The following is a 21413-nucleotide window of genomic DNA, read 5'->3' as shown; positions in this document are numbered from 1 at the left end:
ATAGGCCCCGCGGGGATTATGCCGGTATAATAGCCGATCCCGTAGGTAACTTCGCGTCGATGGCTCCGCTTTTTGTGCGTCAGGAAGAGAAAGAGAGGATCGCAACACGTCGGAGGAGAGCGAGCAGGAAACGCGCGCGATGGAAACCGACAACCGCTCTCGATTTATCCGCTCGGAGAATCGCTCGTTCCTCGTGTCAGTCTTGCGGATACGCGCCGAGATTATCGCGCGGAATGTCATCGAGACTCTCTGCGTCGGATACTATACCTTCGTGAAGAGCATGGGATATATTTCAGAGGGATAGACGATATTGAATCCGCGAGCGCGTCTTCTCTCTCCACTGGCTAGATTCTTTTTATGAGTATTAAACTTTAGACGCGGATGAAAAACGCAAGAGAGCAAAGAATTTTAATAGCAAGACGCGTATATATAATCCCTTATAATTTTTTTCTTCTATAGCTTTTGCTAAATGTGTAGAAAATATATATATGATGTATCATACATATAATAAACCAATAAACATAAAATAAAATACGAGTACAAGATATAATTCGCATTAGATCTTGTCTCATAAAATTATACAATTTTAATTAATATTGTATATCTATGTTATATTTACGTTTCAAATTTTAAATGGATCATACAGTAAAAAATTTTTTAATTAAAAAAAAAGTTTTACAATAATTATTTCTCGTATCTTAAAAAGTGTTTTATCCTACTTTAAATATTTCTATCTTTTCTCTTTTCTATGATTTTTTTTTTTCAACCTTAAATAGCGAAAAAGACATCTTGAACGTGGCAAACCGCTCAGTTAATTTACTTCCCACGCATGATGAACCCGATGTCAAGTGCCATCAGTGGCCCGGCACGATGTGCACTTTGCACCCTGAGCGGCGCATCGTACGATGCAATTTTAATTAACGCCGTGGAAAGTGGCGCATCGAGAGGCATCTTGCGAATAGACACGTCGATTCATCGATTAAACGAATACGAAGAGAAGATCTTGCAAGAACCTCTACGAGCAATACGAAGATCAAAATACGAGATAATTCAATTACACAGGATATTTCTATATATCATTATCGGATAAATAATAATCTGTTAAACAAATAATAAAACTTAATAAGAACAAATGATCGCGATCTAATCTTGTGTTTAAATTTAGAAATAAGTGCAAAGAATATAAATAAATAACAAGAGAAGCTAAAGATATCTAGATAGTATTACTTTTCTGCTCTAACCCTATATCAACAATACAACTATCTTCGATCGATCTTGGTTGCACTCTACAATCGGATCTTTTTCTCTCGGTCTCTCTACACGTGGCTGTGTATGGACAAGAGTACCCATCGACTCTCGGGAAGAAAGAGACTTGGCGAAGAGAGGGCGGGGAGAAAAACCAAAGGAAAAAGAGAGGAACGGAGGGAGAGCGGCAGTTCCGAGAGAGGCGAGTCATTAAAACAATTAGACGAGAAGAGCGCAGTTTTCTTCGTTCACCGAGGTACGATGGCCTCTGCCTCGACCGTGACGATGCAACGAAGGCCGCTTTCTCGAAGCGGTATAGTAAGCGCGCGCTCAAACACAGACACAAATAGACACAAGCACACACATATTAACACACTTGCACGCGAACTCTTACCTAACATCTACCTATGTATTAACGGCGCGTTAACGCCGGGGCGTCGTCGCAACGGCGTAAAGTATAACGCGGAATTCGCGTAATTGGAGCAGCCATTACGCGCGAGTAAGCGTGTTACATGTCGGTCTCCGGAACGCGAGCATACAGCCCGAGCACGGAAAATTTACCTCGCCGTACAGAATTCCGGATACCAACGTTCCGGAGTTGTTATTCCGGCGAATTCCACGACGATGGCGCGAACATCGTAATTAAAAAGGCCACTAAGAGACTGATGCCTGATTAAGTCTGATGAGCTACGGAAAATCGTCCTTTTCGAATACCGTATATAATACGATTCTGTCACCTTCATTTCGTTGTCAAATTGAATCATGTTATCGAAAAATGAGTTATCACTTTTTTAAAAATAAAATAATTTTAAAAAATTTAAGCTAGAACATGTATCATCAAGCTAGAACATTGTTTTTTAAACTTTTATTAATCAGCCGTGCAATAAATAAAAAGCTTTGTGTTATATAATAATAATAAAGACACTTTCTTGAAACTGAAATGTGTCTGCTCTTATAAGATATAATTTGATGATGATTTTAATGATAAAAATACATGATACCGTGATAAATATATTAATAACGTAATATTCTTCAAATAGCTTCTTCAGTTTCTAAATCCCTTTTTAAATTATATTATATTATGTATTATAATTATATTATGTATATATTTTAAATGAATAAAAGATATGCTCTGTTAAGAATATTTAAGAATTATAATTAATATTTAAAAATATCGATTAATTGAATATTTAAGACGATACTGGTTTCAGACTCTAACTAATTCAGTCTTAATTAATCTTGTATCGCTCTCTTAACGTCTTTCGCGAAATATTTATCAAGCAATGATATTTTATCTTAGAATCTTGCGAAATTTTCATATAATAAAATTTTCCAAAAATTTAAAACTATATAATTCGAAATGTGTATTAGAAGCTATATTTTTATTTTATCTAACTTCGTATATCAAATTTGCATATTTTAATCCAAAAAAATTACAATTAATTACAAATTCACGCAAAACTATTTTCAAACAAAAAGAAAACATTTTACTACACACGTTTGATCATACAGAAAAAAAGACATTGGCTTTGTCACAAATAATTGATTTACATTTACGCTTAAACCTGTCCCTTGCATTATTGCCGCATATTCCACGTTCTTGTTAACATTCGAATACGTACTTTTATCCGTGCAAACAGAAGGTATGGACTCAATTGAAGGCCCTCGGCAAAGCAAAGCGCCGTATAATATGGCACATTTGAGTGTCAGCGGCATTTCAATGCGCACTTTTGCACGAGCGTTTCGACGTTGATGATCAAAGGGACGCGTGAAATCGCGACCTAATATACGCGGAAAGTCCATAGACTCGTAGACAGAAAGTGCACGAGCGATATTAATGGCGTACATACACGGAGCAAGATCCAAGGTGCTGCATAAAGTGAAATTCGCGTAATTGAAATTGCCATTGCGCCGCGGTATGCAACGTATATAAGTGTCATATAAAATTCAATTCAAATATTGTATTCAAAGAGATCGCGCAAAATTACCGTCGAGCATTTACGTCACGTTTCACACTAATTAATCATTGCATTTCGCGCCATTGATTATTCGCAGCTAACATTCTCTGTTTAACGTCACGTTTAAAGCTGAACGCAGCTATCTATTTTGATTCCAAATTTTATTTACAGATCGCGATTAAAATGTTAACGCGAGATCGGCCGCACATTTAATACTGAATGTATACTAAATGTAAAACTATATATGCCGCATCCTCTTTCTCTTTTTCTCTCTTTCTCTATATAATTATGGCGTTTCTTATCGTGTCGTGTTGTCGTGCAGCAAGAACCACCGATTGAATGTTCCCGCGTATAAAAACCCGCTCTGTCATCTCTGGGCTAGTCGAACTCTTAAGACCAGTTTTATCGATGTGACCTTACTTCGATTCTCCGTTCGCGTAGCACCGATTATTATTATACAAAAATATGTGTGTATATATAATACCGGAATGAGCACATTATTTTTTATTTTCATTAATATTAATATTAAATATTTATGTTAAATATTTTAAAGAGTAGACATGCTCTTGACAAACTCGCGTGTGTAACGCGGGAGTTAATATTTTTTCAGCAAACAAAGACACAAGATTTTATCATATGCATATGACTCACGTTAACTGATCTTGGCAAAACTGAGTCTCAGAGTCGAATGTTAATTTAAGCTCATTAGCGAGAGACGGGCGGCGGGATAACAGCGTATTATCGCAAGGTGCAACTGGGCGTGGCGAATACTTTTTACGACGCAGACCAACGACCATTATGCGTGCATCTGCATATTTCGCGAGCATAAGCGTCATCCCTGTCGTAAAATTCAAAACGACTATATCGTCCGGCCATCGACAACCATTACTTTCTGTTTCTTACACTTTTCGCGGAACTATAAAATCTTACATTGTTCATATCTCATCCCCCATACATCCTGTACATACACACATGTATATTTCTTGATTTTAAAAAAATATTCATTATCCTCAAGAAAAAAAATGGATTCTCAATCTTTAACACTTATCGATCGAATCCGATATTTTCAGAAAATTATTATCGAATTTATTGTGTCAAATTTAAATTCAATGTTAATTTGACGCGTATATTGATAGCTCTCTCGAAGAGACAGTATTTCTTAAATGAATTCTCCCAACGTGGGAAAAATTATAGGCGAGGAGCGAGAGGAGGGAAGATGTAAATTGTATCCCTTCTCGCGCGTATGCTAATCATGCGGCCGACAGACGCGCGACGATTATATCCTGATGCTTCTCTCGCGCCAAAGTAAAGCCTCGGACGCGCCATCGGGACCTCTCAAAGGAAACGACGCCGATTACCATTAATGATGACCGTGCGCGCGTAAATGTGCGGTATATAGTATATACCCTCCAGGAATGCGTCGATTTCGAGCCGCGTGCGAGTGTCTCCGAAAATTAAAATTTCAAATGTAATAGATGTAACTAGATCATTTTTTTTTATGAACAAATTTTCATTATGTTCGCTACTCTTAAATGAAATTTTAAAATACGCTTCTAAAGTATATATATTATCATTAAAGTTTCCCAGAGAGTAATTTCGTTTTATATTCCACGAGCTAAACGTTCATATTTCGGGATGGAACTTCCGTGGGGAATCCAATCTCGGTCCAATGGAGTGAGTTTTGGGAGCGTACTATTTAATTGCGCGAGGTGTGCGAGCGAAAAGCCGTAAGACCGAAAATAGTTCCGGCGAGAAGGAGACATCCCGAGCAAGAATGCACAGAGATTTACAACGGCGACGCAATTTCTGGCTGGCGCGTTTACAACGGGGAAACGAGCCTTATTATAAAGAGGAAGGCGACGGATGTCCTCGGCATAACGCGTCTTGACGGCGGGAAATTAGATCTCCGCGGATAAAATTGGTTAACCCGAGCGTGCACCTCTCTCTCGGATGACGCTCATATGTTTCGCAAGATTGTGCCAGCTTAGATTAATAGAGAAAAAAATTCCCCCGTTTGGAGTTACGGAGTAAAGCGACATGGAAATCGCTCGGAGAGACATATCATCAAGAAAAGAGTTGTTACACTTGGGATATTCCATTATACGTATTCTCTCGCAAAATGTGCAGATCTTTCATTTGTAAAAGATATATGTGCATGTGTGTATATTCGTAGTATATTTAAATAAATCGATATAGTTTTAAAAATATACATTTCATATATATTATTTTTTAAATATATAATACCTATATATTTTATATTGATGATCGCGCATTAATTAAAATATATCGATATCATTTAATAAAAGCAAGATAGTATTAGTAGATTGTCTTCATAACGGATTTGAATACTCGATAGGGTTTCAGATTGTTACGTACTAAATTTTAAAAAATTCGAAATAATATTTACAACTCTTTCAAGTTTGTCAAGTAAGCCGCGGTTGTTCAATATGTAATAATTGTCAAGTAAATATATTTTGCGTAAAATAAATAACCCTGGAAAATTGCGAGGTGTAACAGAGGGAAGATTGAGCAACGACGTCGACAAGGAACGTCATTAATACACGCCATCCACCGTAATTCCGTGAACACTCCAAACATCCCCGCGAAACACGCGAAAAATCCCGTCGGGATTCCCGGTGAAAATTCAAATATTAATTGCACAAGCCGCATACCACGAACGGATACAAACCGGATTTGAATAATGGCCGCATATATCGACAATAGCGAAATGCCGGTGCAATAAAATTTCTCCGCGCTCGTAATATCCGCCAATATCGATTAAGTAACCCGGGGACTTATGGTAGCTCAGAGAGTACTTACGAGACTTCTTGATGGACTTTTTTTCGTGACGTGGAAGCCAATCAAGACAAAGGGCCACTTACCTGGAACAGAAATAGAAGAATTACGTTAATAATAAATCACTTTAAAATAACGATATTGTACATATATAATATAATTGAAATGGTTCATAAAATATCACTGTGTTGATAACAATTTCATTAAAAGCATAAATAATTGAACACCTATCAGTGAATTTAACGAAAAACATATTGTAAGCAATCATATATAACAATCATATACAAACGTATATATAACAATTTCTTTAATGTTATTAATCTCATTCAAAATGGCATTGATTTTATTCCACTAAAACTGTATATCGAGCCTTAACTAACGAAGACCACCTCGTATAATACTATAACGTTCTTCGACGTTTATTTGAGAGATAGAATAAGAAAAGACAAAGAAGGAGATGGCGAACGGCGTCTCGCGAAATTATCCTCGCTCGACGGGAGCCAGGTGGTTTCGCGAAGGCCGAAGAAACGGGGCATAATAGGGCAATATGGACCAAGACTTTCCATAATTGGTCGGGGCTATCGAGCCCCGGTGGTCGAACAAAAGCGCGGCCACGGCCGCCCTGCCTAAAAGAGAATTCTCAGCGTGCTGTCGGCGTCATAAGTACGGCGGTCGCACCGCGTGAGTCACGAAAACTTGTTCCCCGAAGCGGACAATGTCGGCCATATGTTTGCCACGTATTGCGAAAGCACCATCTTGTACAGAAATCTTGCGGTAAAAGGCAGAGAGAAAGAGAGAATTCCTGCATGACAACTTCTATCTAAGTCAACAAGAGAAACTACCTGGAGAAGGTTTAAATCCCTAGATTGCATCGAAACCACGACTCCCTATGTTGATTCAGGAGAGGATAAAGATTCGCATTATAAACACTGTCGCAAAAATACATTTTTCGACATGTATTTTATTAAATTCTTAAATTATCATATCATATATTTTATTGAATTTATCGAGTAATCATCTTTTATATATGCCATATAAATATATTGTTTAGTTTTTATTTAATATTCGAGATTAATCTAAAATTTTAATAATACTGCAGCAAAGAAAGACAAAAATACATATAACCGAGAGCAATTCCGCTCGCTACATCTCGCTCGAATAAAATCCGCCAAAGTTTCGCGCCAGAGTTTCGAGAGTTTCACGAAGACGTTTTAACACGCTTCTGGGTCGCTTCGTTTTATAATCCCGCTTTGAACAGCAATGGTCCGTGTAATTTGATCAGCAGGTCTGCAATCAGAACGTGGCCACGGTGTTGTGTTAATGTCACTGCACCGTCGCCGTCCAGCCAATCATCATTCTCGCGTGTATACGCCGGATGTTATAACCGAGACAACGACTGCACACATGGGAATTTCGACGCACGCACGACCGGATTTCGTGCGTGCTATGCAATTCCGACACACTACAAAAGGAGTCGGTTGCAAGTGCGAGCTTTGCGTGACGTCCTTAACGCAATCAGCATATCGCGGCCTCGTGGGAGCGCGGTTTCTTCAAGATGCCATGCCACGTTACGACCTGCGTAAATTATTATCTCTCTTTCTGACCCTCGTCTCATAAAGCTCCGAGGTTCATAATACTAAACCAGTAGTCCCAACCGGTCCCTTTCATACAATATTATAAACATTATCGCTTAAGCATTTCCGTGAAATATCTAATAAACTTTTATACAACTGCAGAATGAAAAATCATATTATAATAAGTTTAAAACCAGAAAATTCTTTTTAAAAACGCACCATTTGTCGTCGACAAATTGCGAACGCGCTGTATATTAATTTTCCAGGCTGAAATAAAATTAGAGGTCGCCATCGAAGGAAATTTCGACGTTCGCGATAAAATTATATAGCGGCGGAAAATACGGATAGGAGGAAATTCATCAAGAGCCAGCCGGCTTGCGGCGATAAGAAAACCCGCGATGTTCACACTCGCTAATCGAGTCGCAGCCACGCCTCCGGCACTCACGTGTTCCGAGATACCCCGGCATCATGATATAAGAAAGCTGGATCGGCGCTTGTGGATCGCCCCCTTCTTCGTTCGTGCCTCGCTTGCAGAAGTCGTTGAATTGCATTAAAACTCTCAAGAGTCCGCCTCGGCGCGGAAAGTTTCCGTCGTGTAAGATGATAGGACACTTCTCGCACGTAGAGTGGCATTCACGACGGAATAACGCGCGCAAACACCATGTTCGACATGCGGGTCCACTGTCTCAGAACACGTCGGATCTACCACAACAGGTCGGCGCGCCACTCATCTCGCTTCCTGCTATCGATCTTACCGCAACCGGCTGCCGGTTCTCTTATGGCGATATCAAGACGTTGCCCTATGTGTAAAACGCTACTTGAGCGCATTCTCTGATATTCTTCCGCACGCTCAACGATTAAAACCGTATATACATATATGTATATATAATAAAAAATATATAGGAATAAAATGGAGATGACAATGCCTATTATTATATATAGTTGCTAATCTGCAATCAATAAAATTCAAAGTGTAACAAAAAAATTATATTTTTCGAGAAAATTACCGTTCAATCAATAATATTGCAATAGCTTTATTATAGCCAAAAGCTATTAGCCGTAATAAAGCTATTGCAATATTATTGATTGAACGGTAATCTCTCGAAAAATTAAAAATTTTTTTGTCAAACTTCGGATTTTAAATTGCAATAATAGGCATTGTAATCTCCATTTTATTCCTATATTTTTTCTATCTTTTCATCTTCTGACATAATTACTAATACTCATCACGAGAGACACAATGTACATTTTTTAAATTGGTTATAAAAAAACGATGTATGTATATAGATAGTTTGTACTGAACTGTGAAATAACTTGATCAGAAAATATTACTTAAAGTTTACACATTTTTTTTACGTTTCCACGTTTTTGTTCTATTTTCCGCTGTCGTGATTTCTTCAAGACCAATGTGGGCCATGATAGCGCCGCGGTCGCGAAGGTGACTTGAATAATACCGTTATTACTGCGCAACTGTCGTAAAACTCGCGACCAAGAACTGTATCCGTCTCCGACGGTAATTCCCGAGCAGAACACGCGTACTCCAAGAGGAATGGGAGACGTCGCGACATACATCTCGTTGGGGCAACTCGCGAGACGGTAAGCCGGTGTCTAATTTCCTAAGCATAGCTCATGCGAAAATGAATAGTTTGGCAAGTCTGCCAAATCTGGTGCCGTTCGCGACGATGAGATAAAAATTTGCGTCTCTCGGATCGATATGATATATTAATATAATATGTAAGCATAAGCGTACAAAAAATAAATTTTAGAAAGCAGTAAGCTAGAGTCCGATACTCAAAAATAAGTATATATATATCTTTATGATTTTAATTAAACTACGAAAAGAAAAAGAAGAGAAAAACATTTAGAAAGTGTTAAAAAAAATAGGCTGATTAATCAGAAAATAAAGATAAAATTTTTTAACTCAATCGCTGTAAAACTGAACAGTTTTAATAATAGAAATAAAATTTAAAATTAAAGCCAGACATATGCGAAACAATATTCAGAAAAAATATTGAAAAAAAAATTATAATATACACATTTTTATCGCGCTCGATTTATGTTCGCCACTTGTTCTCTGAACGCAACTTCAAAGGTGCCCAATCACGAGTGACGATAAAAAGCGAGAGTCGAGGAATATAGGTCAACGGTATATCGGCCTGCGCGAGAAGGGGTCTTCGGTCTTTAAACGCCGATTACGCCGAAGATTCGATTACCCGGATACGTTGGATGGGCATATAGCGGGCGTGAAATTAGAAGCACGCGATCGTAACGGCCGATTAGGCTTTAAGCCGACTGTCGGTACCGCGATAATAAGCTTCCGGTTTGCGTACTAGCCTGCCGTTTAATCGACGTCAGTGCAGCAAAGGGATGAGAGTCGCAATGTATCGTTACAGTGCCATGTGGTAAGAGTAATTAACTGGAGAACTAATTGAAAACAAATTAATCCAGAGAGCGCAGATATTAAGTAAAAAACATAAACTTATAAAAATATAAATTATATTCAAGAAAAATCATTTTAAAAAGCGACTAAAAGAATTTTTAATCAGTCCTTGAATATCGAATCTCCTTTTCGATAAGTAAAAATAAAAAATTTCCTCTTGTACACTGCTATTATGTTAGTTACGTGAATTTAGTTTGGTAATACGAACATCCATGCATATATTGAGGGTTAACATCTCGTTGACTGCACGATGCAAAATAATCATTGCCGCTGGGTATGAATCGCGAGAAACGAGACGTGGAACAATTATATTGGTATATGTATTAATTTTGCCAGCGGGAAGGGAAGCATTATCTGTACTGCGACACAATGGCGGCAATTAATTGTCCCCGGTAGAGTTCCAACTAATAGGATTATTATTAATCGCGATAACCGTTTGTGCTCCATTATTGCGCTCGCGAGAGAACCTGTTTTTGATAAGTTACACATTATATATATATATATATATAAACTATAGTTAGAATTTATTTTTATCCTTTAATCCGCGCGTTAATCCTTACATTCAATTTTAAACAGTACGTATCTCAAGCTGACCATCGCGGTTGCAAACTCAAATTCGCGTACCTGTTCCTGGCTATGCGTTACGTTCGATCGTTTCGACTCTCAAATCTACTTAACTCCGTTTGTGTAATGTCTGTTTCAGAATTAGAAGACTGGAAATCCGCAGAAAGCGCATCATAACAGTAACTTAATGATATAACAGCTCGCGTGTACACATGAGCGCGTATATACATGAGCGGAGTTAACAGGAAGTAACGGAACATTGGGTAACATTCACGCGACACTATGACTTATGTATCCTTCCGCCGCGTGATGCACATGAAAATATGCAATTTAGGGTATATGTGTGTGTGTATGCCAGAGACTAGTGAGAAAATAGAGGCGAAGTAGGACCGAGAGAGGCAAACGAAGGGAACCGGATGGCGGAATGACCGCTTCGGGAATGTGTATATATGGTATAACGGTACTGCGCGGAGACCGTAGATGACCCCGCCTGTGTAAATGCACGACCTCGACGAGGACCAGCTTTGCCCTTCTCCATGCCTGCCCGAGCATCTTCGCAACTGCGATTTGCCGTAAAGGTCGTATCACATCGCCGAATGCAATCGGTGATCGATGGAAGAATGCAGCGGATTTCAATTATATTTACAACAATTTGTAATTGTAATCATCACAGAGTGAATAATGGATCAGGCTCTCTTTCCAAAACAACAAAATTGCATAAAAATATGAATTGCATATACTTATCGAACGTGCTACATCGTTCATTTGTAATTATTATATACGGCACATACGGGAATTATTGATTCCGAAATATACAAGCGTACTCTGACTACTAAACGGGTGGATTTGCTTTTCCCCTGCGTGAAAACTTTATACTGTATTTTTTAAGCTCGCGACAGACACACATTTTAAATAAAATAATAATTAAGATATTATAATTCTATATGTGATTACTAAAAGAGAAAGATTCAAAAATGATTCGCCTAATGACTGGTTATTACATATCTAATAATATATAATCCATTATCATTAATATATTATATATACCTTATTCCATCTGCGGTTTAATCATCCATGACTATCGCGAATGAGCCTTCAATCGCGGTTACCGTATATACGTGAACGCGCAACTTGTCAATCGCATCCCGGACGCATGTGGCATGGAAAGGCTCCGCGATATCTCGTCTAACAGTTGGCGCTTGATTAATGTTTATTCGGACGACGTGTACGCGACGAGATTGGAATTCGATGAGCTCGCGATCCCGCGGATTCAACGACGCGAGGGCCGGTTATTAAATGTCGACACACGCAGTATCGAGTACCGAACGGCTCATAAATGTTACGGATATGTAAACGGCGATATAACGAATGTAATTGACATATAAACGACGATATGATAAATGCGTTCGACATGGGACGCGTCCATGTTATGAGTATTACATTAAATACGAGAAATATAACGAGGAATTTTAAAATACCTTAAAATATTCAATTAAAATATTTAATTTTAAAAAGCTAATTACAATATATTTTTAATCGTATTTCGTAAAACGTTAAAGAGAAATATGGATACATAATAAAATTTACCAAAATTATTTCATTTTCACGCGTTGCATATATATGTATATACACACATATATCAGTAATATTGATAAAGTTAATGTATATAAAATTTAAGTTCAAGTGGCTTTAAAATGCAACTCTTTCTCTGCGTGTAAACATTTTTTTTTGTTTTGCAATTTGTGCTTATGCTGCACACACTTGTTGCATTTTATAAAGGTGTATGACGGAATCAATAATGTAGGACGCTTTAATCGATAATAAAAACAGTGTTTCTTTTATTGAAAATGAGTTATTTCAGCTAATTAGTTTTTAATAATACCGTTTTGTAATATAATCTGTTTATTAATAAATTATTAATCACATATATAAACAGATATAATACACAGTCGATGATACGTAATCAACAATTAATGAAAGCATGTATTATCACGTACTGCAGCATTGTCTTAGCTAGATGCCCCGATACTAATTATTATAACAACGATTGTTATTAATATATCTGCATTATTGTTCGACGGTAATGTAACATACGCCAATAATAAAAAGATAGAAAGAGAGAAATATAGAGAGAGATAGTTGTAAATCCATATTTCGTTTTAATTAAACATTGATATTAGTATAATTATTGATAATACATAATTTGTATTCACAACACATTTGATCAATTATTAGTTATTATATAATGCTAAAAAGATTCCCTTCGATATCTTTACATTTTACATCATGTAAAATTATTTTATTTTTGATCAAGTAGAAAAGCAAATATTTAAGCCATCTTGATGAAACATTACTTATAATTCGTTTCAATATAACGTTATACCTACATTATAAGCTCATAGCTTAATTTTAATAATAAAACAAGAAGAGTCAGATTCCTTCTTGTAAACTAATTAAGCTCAAATAAGCTACTTGAGAGTATCAACTCGGCCAACACTGTAAATCGCTGATAAAATATAAAAAATTAAAAGCCAACATGAAAGTTATTTAAAAAATTTCCTATTCACAGTTAATAGAATGAGATAAATCAGAGAATGCTATGAAAAAAAATAACGATTATTAATTTGATTCGCTAGAAAATTATCGTTATGTGTTCCATTTACCCGAGGGTCTCTCGTATACCTTACTTGACCCCACTCGATCCCGCGTATACGGCTGAAATTTATTTTAGCGAGCGACCGCGTCGCCTGGAAAAGCTACGGGCATTCGCGAACGTGTAGTCCCGACGAGGACGGGAACCGGGACCAGTATTCCTGACCTGCGGGGTCGGCGCACATGACCCGCGCATATAGATACCGTATGCGGCGAAACACGCAACACGATGCACACATGTACGGATGTATGTATATATTATATATATACGCACGCGTTGCGATCGCGAGGCATCAATTTACGGGCGCAGCTCGCGCTTTTGTCAATGTTCCATCTTTACGAGAGAATTGAACACGATATCCGATTCGACGACGAGATATCCTTGAAACCTGCGGCCATCGATTTTAGAGCCTGCGACTCTAAACACGAGACGCGTCGTCAAAATGTTATTTGCATCCGTGATCTTTATATTTCACGCTTCCTCTTTATTTAATCATCATTTCCCTTGTATAAATAATATATATATATATATATATCAAGTGCTAAAAATGGTTGCTCTCTTTCTGTCAAAATTACAGATTCTCTGATAAATTTAAGGCTAATTTAATAGCAAAAATTTCTGCTCTTCTTTTCTTAACTTTACGTTAAAATAAATGATAATAAAATAAATGATTAAAATAAATTCGTCTCTCGATCTACTGGTTATAAAATCTTGAAATATAAATTCCACCTTGTTATAAATATTTTATGAAATATCGGGGAAAAGCAAGGATTCGTAGAAGCTTCTACGACGAAAAGAAGATACAGCTAATAGGAATTATAATCGATACGCGAATGTTTTTTGCGCGATTCGCATTGTTGATTTATTTGACGGTACAGTCAACAGCATATCATTGATGATGAAACAAGTCACTAGGACGGACGTATTTTCTTGCATTGCGTCGTTCACAACGCCACGGCTGACCGCCCAGTAATTCGACATGCGTCTCCTCGTAATTATATATATGCGATATGTACGCGATACTTCACACGCTCATAAAGACCTCCAGAAGAAAAGCGAAGAAAAAGCAGGGCGGACCAACAGCGGCAAGCAAACCGAGGGGGAGGAGTCGTAAAGGCGGCTTTATAAGGACACGCAAACGGAAGCGACAGCGGGGTCGAAGAGAGAGAACGGGGTAAAGGAACACACGGTGGAAACGAGGTGAAAGCGCGAAGAGCACTTCTGTCAAGGTGAATTACTAGTAAATACACGGGGGAAACTACGAAAGAACCGTGATCAGAGGTGGTATCCTGATATTTAAGCACCCCTTCCTTCTCCGCGCCTATATAAAAAAACTATAAAACTATCATAATCATTGTGACCTCGCCATTATCGAATTAAATCTGTCATAAATGTTCTTAAAGACGATTTTCACACTGGACAGAGGCAACTACTGTTGTCACTATTTAAAAAATGTCAATTTTTCAAAAAGTTAATTAATATGAATATTTTAAATTCCTCTTCTTTTTTAGTTTTAATTACTATTTATAAAACTTCATTTTATAGAAAAATAATCGCGATGTTATACATTTCTAGAAAATGGAAAATCTCTTAAAATATAAAGAGATTGACGTGTCTTTCGCCAAGAGTGCTTCCCTATTGTGATATTACGAAAAATAGGCCGCGTGAATAAGGAAAGGCTTTAGCAACACATAACTTGGTCCGCTCCTGAAAGCCAGGGTGGAAAGAGCGAGACAAGCTTGACAAGCGACGCGCCCGTAAATGGCAGGCTGTCATTAAGTCAAGGGAATGCGAGTTACGGAATTTTCGGTGTCGCTCGGAGAAAAGTCTGTCTTGTTCGCGCCCGGATTTGGGTTGCCGTCCGCAAGCTCGGGCTTCTGTCAATAATCGGAAGATCGACGATTCTTCCGGCAAAAGTTTGGTACAAAGTTTTCACAGTAATCCTCGAGATAGTCTATGTTAATGTATACACAGTATATATAGATAGGTATGTCAACGTAAAGTTAAAATGAGCTTTCGAGAAGTCAAGTCTTTCAAAAGTACTATATATAGACAACAAAAGCTTATCCTTCGATCAAATTAGAAGAAACTTTTGGACGACGAAACGATAACTTAAACCGTTATTCTCGCTATTTTAACATTAAATATATATTAATATTCTAATGCATTTAATGCAATTTAATTGAAAATCTCTGGAAGTTGCGAGTTTGCGTGAAATAAGAGATTATTATTTATAGAAATATTTAAAAATTATTTTCTCCTGTAGGAGAATACATCCTGATGTAAATCATTCGAAGCAGCCTCTATATAGGCAAGCCGGCTTTAATTTCCCTCTCATATTTATCATTCCTGATGCCTATCGTTCTTCTCTTAAGACGCTTATCCAGATGAACGATCGCAATGCATATAGCGGTCGAATGTTTGCTTGGACTGTGTATGTAGGCTTTCGTCTTATTGAAAAAGCTCAAAAGTCTGCTTGATGCAAATTTGAAAAAGCTTAATCATTAAATGTAAATTTTGTGCTTGAAGTTAAAGAAATTAGTAATTTACTACAAGATTTACGTTGCAAACTATATGATATTGTGTGATATGATCTTTTATTTTATTAACAAAAATTCATTGGGTACTATACTACGTATGTAGAATTCAAAAATACATGAAAAACATGAAGTAATCATTAACGAAATCAAGCAAACAAGTTTCACACAATTCATTCTTTGCAAAATAAATGTTTAAATAAAAATTTTTGATTCCACGGAAAGATATATTTCACACGATCAATTTTGTTTATTTTAAATGCAAGACTAATTGTTTAATCAAATTTGCATCACTCTTTAATAATAATATTTTTATTGCTATTATATTTCATGCATTAATGCAGCGAATTCTTTATATTATCAAGATGTCACTTCTATCCTACAAATTTTAAAGTTCTTCCGGATCTCTCATAGACCTTACATAAACCGACAAGATCGAGAAAAGCGATGCTTCGGGAGCGGTTGACAATACTTGGCCGAGAACACAATATCGAATGGAAAGGACTATGTTGCAATTTTCGTGACGGTAAAAAGAGGAATGTCCCGCTGTCAGTAGAGGAAATCGATAGACCTTCGATATCCAGAGTACGAGATATTCGACAAAGTGAGTACCCATTCTCGATGAAACGGACCGATGCGATGTTTCTATGAAAGCTCGCGCGCGGAAGAAGAGGCAAAAATACATTTCGACGGATTAATCCCGATCATCGACCGTCGAAATGGATGAAGCGGTGACGAGAAACCATTCCGCGTTCGATTAGAACGAGCAGAATTTCTGCCGCCATCGGGAATAACGCCCTGCTAATTAGAGTATTGAGAAGCTTAATTAGCCAATGAGCCCGGCCTGTTTGCACAGCTAATGTATTGTGTACATTACGTATTTATATACAATGGCAAAATAGTGACATACATATTGTATACATATATATATTTTATATATTCAAAATGTTATAGACAGAAATCTATATTATATATAATATGTACCATTTAGATACGTGTTTTTAAATGATAATGATAAAAACTAAATAAAAATTTAGAATTTAATATATATGTATGAAAGATAAAATTTAATTAAATTATATATATTTCACAATTTACTGATGTTTCCAAAAATAATTGTTTAATTCTCTCTAACAATTAATTTCTCTATTCAAATAATTATGATTCTATTTATATTAGTTGGATTATAGTTTGTATAATCTGTCATATCATGATTGTAACAATATCGATAATAATTAGAAAATTATTAATTTAGCTATGACAAAGCATTAACCATACATTCTCTCTATAATTTGTAATTTATCGATTCAAAGACTCTTTTTATATAACGTCCAACCTTATATTCCCTTTAATCATTTCAATTATATTAATATATTTAAAACGTATTTATAATCATGGTATCATAGCGAGATGTGCGAGAACATACGAGGGAAATAGGGAACACAGATGGTGCGTGCTCTTGTTTCCAAGTTACGCCGCTCGTTCTGAACTCAAATGTATACGCGAAAAGCGTATTAATCAGCATAAATCCACGCGATAAATTCCCCCTGAGTTTTGCGCGTGCGAGAGAAGGATAACCGGAGAGAGCGCAAATCGATCACCGACCCACGCATAAAGGCCCTGTGTCGAGAGAACATTTGTCCCGGGTTATCGTCGCGCGACTCGCGGAAATCGGGACGAGCCGATCCAACGAATATTCGACGGATCTCGCGTGACGCGCGAGATCCGATTCGCGCGGTGTAACGCTCTTAATTAAACGACCAATTAAGACCGACCGATAATTAATCGACCGCTCGTCGAGCGAGCGAAAACAGAATGCGAAGGGACGTCAGTCCCCTATACATTATATATATAACCTGTATATATATGTATGTATATATATATCGAGAAATGCCGGCCGCATCAAGAGACGGTGGACGAATTAGAAGTGTGTTGCGTATTTTTTCCTTCCCTTTTTCTCTCTTTTCGGGACGCGTTTGATCGATGGATGTTCACCGACCTGGCTTTGCTTGAACGCGGATCTTTCCTCGACTAACCACTTTGAATTATGGTCGGGCCGTATATCCTTGCGCTGAAAACCGCCTTATCGGTATCATCGGTTCGCACGGACGCAAATTGACCGCCATCTCGATGTCAGCCCCGGGGATTATCCGGCTTGCAGATGGGGGGAAAGGAGCGATACAGTTAACGACGATCGCGAAATGACGAGCAGGACGAGAGAGATTGCGATCCCGTTAAGGAAATATATATTGGAGATCGATCGACGCGGTCGCGAGTAAAGGAGAGGGAATTTGCTTCTTTAGTTACGCGTAATGCGTCGAAAAAAAATGATATCGAATAATATCGACGCAATAAACAAGAAAATGCTTAAAATAACTCTCTGTATATAATTTACGTTTGACCGGTTTGCGGAATTATAATAACCGGTTTAGAGAAAGATTTAATTTGCTCTCTGTATAAAAGCGCTCGATATTAAAATTGTTAAACCAAACTCGCGGGATAATTAAATCCCGGCGCGATAAAGATTTTCATTCGCAATAATGCGCGTAGCTTTTTTTTCCAACGCGTTTACTCCAAAGACTCGCGAGAACGTTAATTCGCTCGGGATATTCCCCGCGAATTATCAGTAGAATTCGCGTTTAAATTAATCCGCTGGTAACGCGTATAATATGCTCAAACGTCGATTGTAATTCCAGCGGTAAAAAAATGGTTTTTTGACACGGCTCGATAAGCGTAATCAACGTGCGGCGCACAAAAGGCCACTGAATTGACGCTGTCGCTCGATAAAATGGCTTTTTATTCGGTTAACGGACCAAACTCGCTCGTGCATGATACAAAAGCCGCTATTTTATTCTTAAGTGGTCTTCTTAAAATAAACTCTTGCCTTGTAAAAAATTCAACAAATAATTTCACCGATTATCTCAAAATATTACAATTATGTTTATTTATTACAATTATACTAATTATTATAATTATTTAACATTTTTTAGAGCAGATTTTTGCCATTTTTAGGATATAATATATATATTTTTATATTATTTAAAATTCGTCTTCTGTCTACATCACTTTTTGACTTGCAAGCAAAATAAAAATATTTTCTGGTGTACAAACAATATAAAGGCCACAGTTTAGATTTCAAAGTAGTTCCAACATGCTCAATAAAAGATCTGGGGCAACTATATATATAATAAGTACTTCGTTCATATTTTTTTCCACTTAAAAGTCTATTAAATCAATTAGTTACACAAACCACGTAACGAGTTTTTGCCTTAAACCGTATCGCGTGCTTCGGGGCTACTGTGCATACCTTTGCATCTCCCCGAGGTAAATTTCGTGACGATTCGCGGACCAACAGTATTCTCGCTCGTGACGTTCGATTATTTATTTCGTCGAAAACCGTTAACACGGAAAGCCGATGCCGCAGCATCCGGAACAAGGAGCCAGGGGGGAGAGACACACGGTCGGGAAGTTTGCGGCCGTTCGTCGAACTTCGTTATTGCGGCAGCAAGCGTACCTAATTACGTGATACGCCGTGTTCGTTTGCTCGTTTGTCCTCCGGCTCGTTGGTCACGGTATTCTCTTCGAAGGTCTCGAAGCTCGCTCTCTCTCTCTCTCTCTCTCTCTCTCTCTCAACCTCTTTCTCGCTCCGGATATACTCGCGTTCCGTCTTCCTCAACTATATACACCACCACCTCGCTACCCCTATACCGGAATCCTACACGACGATGGAATCTCTGGATGCTTTCGTAAACTGTGCGCGCGTGTGCACGATATTACCGTCAAGATTAAATTGCGCGACGGTGAGCTTTTCATCTTCAAAGAGCACGCTCGTGCGTTTGATGTGGCTAGCCGCGTGCATGGTCGTCTCTCGACAACTGCCATCGCGAGAGGAAAGGAAGATGGTAAAAAAAAAAAACGAAAAAAATCGAAGGAAGTCGAGGTAGGGCGGGGGCGGACGTGAGCGTCCTAAATAAAACGCACGAGAAAAACGTACGCGTGGAACGCGATTCTCTCGACATTCGCCGCGTGATTCAGTATAAAAAGGGGAGTTTTATTTCGAGTTGCACTTAGGGCGCGGCTAGGGTTGCCATCCGTTCTCTTTTCCCCGGACACCGTCCTCTTTTTTAAGGCGTCCGGGGATGTCCGGGGGGATATTTCGAATGTGTCCGGGGTAATTATGAATGTCCGGGATTGGTCCGGGGTTTAAAGTTTTTCATTTTCCTTTAAGTATACTAATAAAAACGAGATGTAAAATAATTATTTATTTATTGTTATAATTAATTTGCTAACCAGTTTGCATTTTTGTATGTGTCCGGGGCTGCAAGCGAAATGTCCGGGGTTTTTAACCTATAAGTTCTAGTTTTGAAAATTTTATTATGGTAACCCTAGGCGCGGCAGACCAGTCTCGCGAGTAGTTGTTATGGACTAAAATGGGTCACCGAAAGAGCCATATGTGCTAACCCTTTCTGAGCATTCTTTTATCATTGCTCGAAGCTTCAAGAAAGATATATATTTTAGCATGCCTATTTTTTCATTTTAATCTGCCCTTTTCTGCAAAGAATATGATAAACAATAATATATGTATATATAGAGAGTAAACACGGAATGATTATATTTTTAAATGTAATTTTTAATTTAATTTTTAAATTAAAAGTGTGATTATATAGTTCTTTGTAAGTTATATGTACTTTGTGTACTAGTAGTGCACAGTTTTTTAATTAAAAAATTATTATTCACTAGAGCTATATTCATGCTAGAATATATTGTTCTTGCACATATACATATATATTTCACTGTTCTAAATTTCAAAATATAATGATATAACAAAATAAATTGCTGAAAATTCGATCGCGTTTTCATCGATCGATAGACCCCGCGAAGTTCGAACGACGAAGTTATTGTCCTGAATCGCTGCAGGCGGTCGAATTCCGCGGAAATGACATAATTGTCGTTATTATTGCTCGCCTATAATCGTAAGGAACGAAACCACGAAATAATGGGGCCTCGGGCAAATTACTTATGGGTCCAATAAGGGGATTGAACGATGTGCACGAGGTCATTCTTACGAGAAGTAGCAGCCGAAGAAAAAATGTCGCGTCGGAATCCGAGACGCTGATAACAATATGTTCCCAGAGTATTTAATATCAGGTCGTAATTAAATTCAAATAAGATAAGAACAAGCATATCGTATTACGAGATTAATTAAACTGAATATCATGTGTACAGATTAAGATATAATAAAAATTACATTGATAAATGACACACAAAAGACTTAAAGAATCTCCTCCGCCAAACAACTTCAATGATGGTCCCAAATATTTGGAATTGCTAGAGGATGTAAGACGATTAGAATTTCCATTCGAGGTATTACGGTTTGCCGCAATATATAGGCGGGATATAATTCGGATGGCATACAAATCGAAAACGGAGACGATGCTCCAATAATTCGGAAAATAGAGATGGGTCTCCTATAAAATTGCACCGCGTACAAGATTCCATATTGAAAAGCTGATATCGATTTTCATTTAGCGATTTTGAAGAATCGACAAATTTAATACTGATAAACGATAAACACGCCTCGGCTTATCTAGTTATGCGCATAAGTATCCACAATGGATTTCAAGTTTATCCCTCGTAAGTGCGACC

General features: G+C 37.6%; 1 protein-coding gene and 1 long non-coding RNA gene across 3 annotated transcripts in view; both read right to left on the bottom strand.

Annotated features, from left to right (window-relative positions):
- The window catches only part of Olf413 (DBH like monooxygenase olf413), a 263489-nt gene that overhangs the window by 136945 nt on the left and 105131 nt on the right, over positions 1-21413 (bottom strand). The gene's annotated exons all lie outside the window — the stretch shown is intronic.
- The window catches only part of LOC145934635 (uncharacterized), a 42817-nt gene continuing 26948 nt past the window's right edge, over positions 5545-21413 (bottom strand). Inside the window, exon 2 of the long non-coding RNA XR_014425081.1 lies at positions 5545-6085. This is a non-coding gene — a long non-coding RNA (uncharacterized LOC145934635). The remainder of the gene's footprint in view (positions 6086-21413) is intronic.

The sequence above is a fragment of the Prenolepis imparis genome, unplaced genomic scaffold (assembly GCF_030444845.1).
Source record: "Prenolepis imparis isolate NDT839.2.m4 unplaced genomic scaffold, iyPreImpa1.0 SCAF_4, whole genome shotgun sequence".
In the NCBI taxonomy this organism is placed as follows: Eukaryota; Metazoa; Arthropoda; class Insecta; order Hymenoptera; family Formicidae; genus Prenolepis; species Prenolepis imparis.
Note: the sequence above shows the minus strand (reverse complement) of the source record. Positions and strands in the feature narration are given on the sequence as shown.